A 9,598-nucleotide genomic window follows, 5' to 3' on the forward strand; every position below is an offset into this window, starting at 1 on the left:
AAGATTGCGAATTGCTTCTTACTCTTTTCAGCGAAAGTAACTCTGTATAGAGATGTCTATGGGGTGGGCTTAAAAGTGTGATATATTCCTGAGAATGGGCATATAAAGGCGAGCGTGTGATGAATCATAGTTATGAGCGCAAGGTGAAGTGAGGCACTGGCATTCCAAATACGACAGAGTCTTGCATGTATTCTTGTTGGGATGGAGCTTGAGGAGGAGGAGGAGAACTTTGACTGTAAAAGGCTTATTTGTGGGCATGTGTCTTAAGCAAATATGACAAATATATAGCCATTGGCCAAGACAAATAACAGCTTCACTTCTGTTATACAAATAGCTACAAAGAATTATTATGTTTAATTCTACACTCTAACCACTGGCAAAGGCGGCTATGCTTTTAATTACGAACCCGTAACGTGGGCTGCCTTATTTATGTAATTACAAATGTACTTATATGACAACTGAACTTGTTACACTAGTTTGCGAGCCTTTCATTAAATTAATTAACTTTTTTGTGCAAATACTGTCGGCTGCACAGAAGAGTTCTGCATGCCAGGCTGCCCCAGAGCCAAGAGCGTCCGTGGCGGTGGCGGTGGAGGCGGCGGTGGTAGTGCAAGGGCGAGTGCCAGATAGCATCCTGGGTAGCACTTGAATTCATCATCAAACTGGAAATGATGTTTTTCAGTTAAAGCTGAAGACTTGTGTCAACACTTGTGAAAGGCCACTCGTTGCGTGCTCTGTTTAAAATATAATGAATTTTTATATGCATTTGGCAATTAAATGAATAGAATTGCGAAAATTACATTGAGGGGTCAGCTTGGAGTACATATGGAGAGTATGCACATATGTATGTCTGATTGGAAATGTATCTATGCAGATGTTTGATATCCTTTTGCCAATTTGATATGCTCAAGCTAAAGGTAAGAAATGTTGCTAGAAAATAAAATCAATAATAATTAAACTCCGATAATGTTAATGTTTTAATAATGCTTCTGTACATTTTTGATAAATATGAGAATGAATTCGGCAAGGGGGCGAATAAGGGAATTGGAGCTAGAGAAAAAATTTTGCATTTCAATTTTTTTACGTTTTAAGTAAAAAAAATGGAGTTAAAACATTAATTGTTTAAATCTTAATATATTTAGTAAAATATTGATAGCTTAGATTACAATTGATGAATCAAGGACTTCTAAAAGATAATGGACAAGACTATAAAATTCTACCGAGATCTTTTTTAATATAACTCGAGACTTATAAGCATTATATGTAAAAAATTTCATCGGAAAGTTTGACGAAACTAAACAAATGTTATACAAATTACCATTTTCCGACAACCTACACGACTCAGCCCAAAACAACGATTTGAGTATGGGAAGAATTTGGAATATACGCCCGCTTAGATCACTCTCACTTGTTGGCGCTTATCATAACGATAAACTGTGGCACGTGCCATGCGTCAACATTTATAACTTTTTCGGAATACAACAAAACGAAAAATAAAAAAACGAAAACAAAAATAGATGAATATATTAAAAGAAAAACAATTATTGTTATCATGTGGCTTTAATCAGGCGACTTGTGCCGGTGCTCTAGTAGTTGGGCTATCTAACCAGGGCTGTGTATCGGACCAGCGCTCCATAAACAAATATTTACCTAATTCAATCCGTCATTTGGTAGTCACAAGCGTGAGAACAGTAAACAAAAAGTTTATATCTGTCACAGGCATAAGTAGAGCTCAACATCCCCAGCCCCTCAGCCGAGGAAAATCGCGTTGTTGAGCGGCGCTGAGCGGAGGCTGACTTAATTTCACGTCTTAGCATCAGTTACGACCCCACCAATTGGAAAAGTCAACGGACTCTAGTGCGTCCTGGGCGACTTCAAAGGAGCAGCACTACGCCCAACAATTCGCCAAGGATATCATCCGCAACACGTGGCGGACGACGTTCTAGTCTGAGCATGCCAATTGTTTGCCGGTCGCTCATAAACTGCAGTCGAGCGGGTGGTGTGCGTATACTATGAATGATTTTTAATACACACACACACACACAAACACCACCACTCTCACACACACACAGATACATAAAAAGCAATAAACTAAAATTAAGTCAGAAAACGTGTCGAAAGTCAGTGCCCAGTGCACTGACACTGATGTAAAAACAAACACAAATAGCGAACGACGCTCCTTGTTTACCTTCATAAAACCTATCGCGCATGCCTTTGCCGGGGAATCAGGGAATCACTGACGTTTGCTATACTGCCGTACATCTACAATGGGTGCGAGCGAGAGAGGGCGAGAGATTGTGCGGTAAAGTCACCCCATTCGCAACGTTAAGTACAATTGCATCAGTATTCAGGATATATAGCCAAACACCCACACCCATACACACACACACGCACACTCACACGCACACATCTAATAAATTGGTAATTCGTGGTGAATTTTGACTAACAGTAAATTAAGTAGTGTGAAATAATGATGTTGTTCATAAAATGAGCAACTGTTACACATTTTAAGTATTTTAAATTGCTGGATTTTATGTTATAATGCTCGTTAAAGCCTGCTGGTCAAGGGATTGCAGGAGGAAATGAAATTTGATACTGTTTAGGCAAAAAACTGGAACATAAGGGACTTTCGATTTATTTGTTATTTATACTGGGTAGCGACATATTTAGTGCTAAATAAATATATGTATTTATTTAAATATATGTGGTAGATTAATATAATATGATATTATTTGCCAAGTATCAAAATAGATATAATTTAAAAATAAAAACTTTCTTTCAAGAAAAAAAAAAAAAAAAAAAAAAAAAAACAAAACTAGAAAAACAGTTTTAAAATGTGTTCAACTTAATTTAAAATTAATTTATTTTTTTATTTTAAAAATAATTTTTTTTAATTCTTGAAAGAGATCTTGTCTTTAAACATTTTAGATAAAAGTCAGACAAAACTTCATAGTTCATACTGATGTTAGTCTATCACTATCTCCATCACCATCATACTTTATTTGCAAGTGAAGGTCGAACAAATTTCAGACTACCCTCGTATATACATTTTATGGGTATAGATGTAATTGATATGACAGTTTAAAGAAGTTCATCTGCCTGTCCTCTAGATAGTAATTCTAGAAGTATTTTATTTCTTATGGAGGAAGTAAAGCAGATAGGATCACTACACTTATATAACAATTTATATGTAATACGAATTCTTTCTTTTCCAGAGCAAAAACTCACATAAATTTTAGGACAAGTCTGCACGGATCTTGAGAAAGTAAAATGTTTTTTCATGAGCTCGCCCAAGTCTATGTAATATTAGGAATATATTTCTAAGCATGATGAATCGTATTGTTAGAGGAAAAAACTTATATGGAAAGCATAATGTTATTTTGTATACATCAAATACATTGTAACATACGAGTCTGGAGCTCAGCAGCTGGAGGGTGTGAGGTGCACGTTTTATTTGTTTGTTGTCACATAAAGACGCTCGACTGCAGTGCGGCCGTAAGGCAGTGAGGCACGTGCCACGTGCCACATATTGTTCTTGCAGATGCCTTTCGGCTATGTAATGGTCGGGTGTTAACACAAAGTTTCTGTGTCTGATTCGATATTCGTGAAGGCGATCCGGCCAACCGGCGAACCGGTCCGCCCACCCACCTAAAAAGCACAGTCGCAGATGCTGCAAATGATGAGTTGTGCCTAATTCATAACCACATCGAAAGGAATTAACTCACAGCATGTAGCTCTGCCACTGCCATAGAGCTTTCCCTTTCCTGTTTTCGGGGTTTGCCGGAGGGTTGGAACGCTTCCGTGTTAAAATCAAGTCGCTTCAACACGTGTCTTAATTCGTTTGGGTGAGATTCCAACAAGCTGAACAGAAAAGGGGTTTCACTGAAACTGAAATTAATTTCGCTACCGTTGAGAACTGTCAGCAATCGATTAGATAGAAGAGTCAAGAAAGCTATCCAAATGGAATGCCTGCAAATTAGTTGACTCTTTCAAAGTGAAAGATAACATAGAGAAATAGATGGAGTCCCTAGACAACTGGGATTATGATATGGGTGTGAAGGGGGATATGATTCTAAATGGGATTTGATTGTAAAAGGATTATTCCTGTAGATTTCGATATATATTTAATGAAGTGAGTGATTGGATAGATGCATATACCATGGGCAAATGACATAGGAATAGGAAATATGTAAATTATAATTTAAATATTTATTTAATAGAGAGAGGATAGTGATTTCTGCTGTCATTGGGATACAATGATGAATGTAGTTTACTTACTTATAATAAACATACTCTATACCTTTGCTTCCCATAGTCTAATCAGCTTCACTCTTCTGATCAAAGATGAGTTTGTCGATCGATTGTGAACCATGTTCGGGTTCGCTGTTGTGTAAACTTTGATGTTGGGAGTGCAAACCACGTTATGTAGGTGAAAGAACATCGGATGTGGCCTGTGTTTGTCGCCAGGGGGTCCGTCCGCAGTGGCCAGACGGCACTGGTATTGGTATGGCACCAAGCCATCAACGATTTTCAAGTAATCCCTTGTTTGTTTCTTTGTCCGCATATATTGTTGTTTAACAATCCCAACATAACCACAATGACAGGGCCCTCGGACTAAACCATCATCAACAGCAGCAGCAGCGGCAGCAGCAGCAGCGGAGGCTGTTGGAGTATTCCTGGTTGAAACTAGTTAGCCAGATCGTAGCAAGTAAGCAATTTCACAAATAAGAACATATTCTCTGTTCCATGGCACGACAGCGGGATAAGATAAGAACAAAACTCCGCCAGCGCCTGCTGTGCAGGTCAGACACAGTTTGCGCAGTATGACGTAGTCTTTTTTTCTGTTCGACTTTCCTTCTCCTTATTTTTTGTTATTTTTTATTTTTTATTTTTTGGGTCCTCGGCATTGGCGGCTCACACCAATTGTGGAGGAGCTTCTGCAGCACAATCATAAATTATGATGCCTACTAGCCAAAAAGATGATGTGCATTGAAGCTTGGGTTTAGCCAGGCAATACGCTAAAGTTTTGCTGCTAGAGTTAATAAACCCAAACAGTTCAAAGAGTTACTAAGCTAATAAAAAGTACTCAAGTAGTCCAATAATATTTCTATCTATGCATATCTATATACATACACTCCATTCCTCTTGATTTACCATTTTGTTGAGCTGCACGTAGCTTGTAAATAAGTAACAGCTGGGTAAATCTGCATGTTAATGAAAATATTTGACTATCGCACCTAAACGGAAACAAACAGAAATAAGAAATATGAAAATTTGTGTATGTTGAACAATGGACTAACCGTTTAAGTAATTGAGTCTCCATTTTCCACTGTTTACATTTTCAGCAGCCAGCATTTAGCATCCAGCATCAGGCAGTCCACTTTGGCTGAGAACACAATGTAGTTGAGTGGAAATCCCCTATTCCGTTCACTTTGGCATGTCCTGGGACACCGCAATTGAGCATTTGGCTGGCACATTAAGAAGGCGACTGGGCTCGGGGGGTGGAACGTGGAACGGCCAAATAAACATAAATGCGTAACTGTCTGAGCCGAAGCTGTAGCTGTAGCCGGAGCTGTAGCTGGATTGTCTACAGAGTGGGCGTTGCTCTTCAATCCAATTTTGAGGATTTGATTCCATTTAGACGCATCGAAGGATTAGGAATAGGCAAAAAGGTTCTGCAAAGCCAATAATGGTATTTTATTTCCCTCTTGCGTACATTAAAATCAAAAGAAGAAAAAAACTGAAAGAGAATGAGACACAGAAAAAGAGAGGGAGAGAGAGAGAGAGGGGAGAAAAAAGTAAAGGATTTACTCTATGCGAAATTAATGATGTTTTCCCATTACATTTACATCCCATTATAATATAATTGAATGCCTAAACATTAACTTGAACAAATGCTAACACATGTTTGTTAACCATTTAATAATGCAAACATTTTTAATGGGTCCAACGAAACTAGTTTGTCGCCGAGAGATTCAATAGTCGCTAAAGAAGTTGAACAGGTTTTTGAGAAATCGCCGATATCATATTACGAGTACATTAATATTGGAAAAGCCAGTTGATTTTTTTCTTCTTATATAAATAAATAAATATATATTAATGGATGTATTGGAATTACACTAGGCTACATAATTATTGATGTATGCGCAAATAGGCACGATTGACTATGAATGTGAGACCATAGATGTGTTGTTATCAATGATGATTGTCTGAGATATACCCTATGCTTTTATGTTGACTTTATGAGTAAAAGCATGATATAAAATAATTATATTAATGAATAATAAATGAGACCAATGAATAAACAGTACAAATTACTAATAGCAATAATAATAATAATATAATTAATAAAATACATGATACCAAAGGATAATACCAATGAATTTCAAAAATAAGTGGAGTCAATGAGTATTTGGATAATATAAAATTAGGGTAGTAATATTACCAATGAATTATACCAATGAACACTTTCAAGACTATTAATATCGAATAAAATCAATGGACAGTGAAAAATATCAATGAATAATTCAATTATAAAATTCGAAGGCGCTCATAGAAAGTTTTTTATATATGGTATTTGCAATCATATAATATAGCTCATATTTCTTTTTACTTCTTCATATTCTTATTATTCACTTTGAATGCATAGCTGATGAACGAGTATTATGTATATTTCTGCTCAAAAGTAACTCTACTTCGTCTCACTCCTATCTCGCAGGATAATGCGTTTTTCTTAAGACACCAATTAAATACAATTTTCAGCTATCTTATTTAGCTTAAGTTAATGTAAAAGTAAAAAAAAAAGAAAAACAGTTGTGCCATGGTGTGAACCATAAATAACATAGAGAACGTCGTGCTGAGCAGAGCTGGCTTTCGGAGCTGTCAGAAGCTGTTCAATTGGGGTGTTTAATGGGTCAATAGAAGTGTCTGGGAAAGGCGAGTTACTTTGTGCGAGGGTCTATGACGATGGCGCTGACGACGTCGACGACGATGATGATGATGATGATCTTGAACCACCCGGTAGAGCACACTCCCTGTGGCTAACTTTTATGGTAGTAGCTGCTGGTCGTTTCTACCAATTAAATAGCTCCTGGTATTTGTTTACCAGCTGGATTGGGGCTTTTCTTTGGCCCGGGCATTCGAAGTTTCACGAGTTAATGCGATAAATTTGCATATTTTGATTGTGTTGCGGTCAACAATGGGTTGCTTTCTGAATTAATGGGATTTTGCAGGCTTATGCAAAATCCGCCAAATATTTTACAATTTTAATTAAATTATCCCGAGCTTTTAACACAGCGAAGCTGTGAATATACAGACGTATATAATATATATGTATGTATGTATGTATGTGCAGCCATCAGTCCGCGCGAAGTTATCTATTGCTTTATTTGTGGAAAATAACAGTACCATCAGCGACTCGAATTTTACATAAGTGATATGCTTTAAAGCTGGCGCATCCTTGCAGCTGCTCCTGCTCCAGCTCCAGCTCCATCTGCTGTCGATGGGCTTTGCCCCTAGCAAAACCGCAACACGCATTGCGAAAATTCAATTTCAATATGGAAATTTTACGTTGGGCAGATCCACGTATACGCCTTCGCTGTTTTAATGAGCCTGCAGGCTCCCGACAGCACGCAGCAGCCTCGAATGCAATTTTACGATATGCCTGTTCTCAACCACTCCCACGCAGCCTGCAGCTAGCAGCCTGTAGCCAGGAGTCAGCTGCACACCCTGCAGCCTGCCCAGACATGTGTTGGGCGTATTGGGCTGTTTGCTTTTGCGGTTGCGTCAACACGTGTTTTCCTATAACAACAAACTGCAGCCAACTGACCCGTCATAGAGACATACATATATATTTATACAATAGAGTACCTCAACAAGTCTCTCCTATTATGTTTAGCTCATTATGGCTCAAATAGATGCATATCTAATACAGGAATTATTTGTATAGTATGTTATGGATATGGTTGGACTACATGCATCAACATGTTTTTTGTGGATAAAACAAAATTATTTAAATTAATTACTATGCTAAATTAGGCAACATGTTTATGCTAGTTTGATAGTTATTCGCCAAGGAAGTTTTGGGCTCTAATAAATTAAGGCTGCTCGAGCTTGTGTGAATCGCATAGAAAGGCGAAAAGGTAATAAGTGTTCCATAAGGGATTAGAGACTAAAACTTTTGCTATTTCCCTATTTCACATCAAGTAGAGAGCTGAGGAAGCTTTTGATATAAGAAAGAATGCCCAACTAGAAGTTACTTTACATTTTCGCACCGACGATAGACAGATGAGTCGTGGAGCATATACATAGATGTATAGACTCTATACTTTCTAATGCAATCGATACAATTTGCCGATTATCAATCAATTTATTTTAGCTTTATGGATGTTTTGCACCACTGTACCTCCAATTGAGTGGCGCGTAGCAAACATTTTTTTGACATCGATAAGAAAAGCAACCCCTTAAAATATCAAATACATGGTGTATGTATGTGTTTTTGCATTAACACGAGTCCTTTTCACATTGGATGCGTGTGCATGTGCGTGTGCGGAGCTCTTCTGTGCTCGGGCTGCAGCAATCAGTCATATTATAATTTTGATTATCCCACAGCAAGTCAAACCGTCACGAAATCCCTTTTAAGTACAGCAAAATATTAGCAACATCATTATTGTCGTCGACGTTAACAGCAAAATTCGCTTTTGTGGTAAATCAATGTTTGCGGGGTTGGTTTTACGGATTTGTTTGCAACATCGAATAACATACAATATAATCTAGTGAGACTGGAAAACCGTGGGATCACAGACACAAAATTGTTGACGAAAAGCTTAAATATTAAAGTGTGTGAAATTGAGATAAGGTTTTACAGGAACTGTATATATGTATGTAAAGGTATATGGCTATACTTTCTCTCTCTCTCTCTCTTGGAAAGTTCTAGTAATACATATGATAAATGTAGTTTCCCTTCTGAAAGCTAATATGTATAGAGCTTATGATATTCTGAACGAATAATTAATTCAAATCAATTCTAAATAGAAATAAATTAAATATATATAATTACTTGTCATTTGTAGAGTTGCATGAGACATGCTTAGCTTGTAGTTTTTCCGGGCAGGCGAATCTTAAATGAAGATAAATGCTGACCGTAAATATTTTGACTTCTTTCATACAAATAGTCAGCCAGGCAGGCAGTCAGGCGGGCAGGCAAGAAAAACAAGAAAGAATGAAAGGAAACACCTCAAACAATAATTCGCCAACGCTCAATTCCAATTCCAATGGCAATGGGAATGGCAATGGGAATTCCATTACCAACCCTCAATGCCTCAATAGCTCATCGGATGGTATGATAGCACTTCAAATAACATCATGGCTAGATTAGGGGTTTCCGTTCCCAAAGCGCATAGACAATGCTCGAAATTAAATGACAGCCAAAAAGGTCATCCTATTCAATCGAGGACCACTGCTCGTGCTCGGGCCGGGCATGGCTCGATATTTATTTATTATTATAGTGCGAAACGCATGTGGACTGCCCAGCTAGAATAAGGAGATGTTGCCACTGAAGCGGGAAATGGGTTCACAAAGACAGAGAGAGAGAGAGAGA

At 37.7% G+C, this 9,598-nt stretch overlaps 1 long non-coding RNA gene across 1 annotated transcript; it reads right to left on the reverse strand.

Annotated features, from left to right (window-relative positions):
* Positions 1-186: 186 nt before the first annotated feature.
* Positions 187-2,135, reverse strand: LOC122757630. The gene is made up of 3 exons (XR_006357725.1): positions 1,651-2,135; positions 801-930; positions 187-734 (listed from the first exon to the last, which is right to left on the reverse strand). It is a non-coding gene; the product is annotated as an uncharacterized LOC122757630 (long non-coding RNA).
* Between the last annotated feature and the right edge of the window lie 7,463 nt (positions 2,136-9,598).

Source organism: Drosophila mojavensis, unplaced genomic scaffold (genome assembly GCF_018153725.1).
Source record: "Drosophila mojavensis isolate 15081-1352.22 unplaced genomic scaffold, ASM1815372v1 contig_74, whole genome shotgun sequence".
Taxonomy (NCBI): domain Eukaryota; kingdom Metazoa; phylum Arthropoda; class Insecta; order Diptera; family Drosophilidae; genus Drosophila; species Drosophila mojavensis.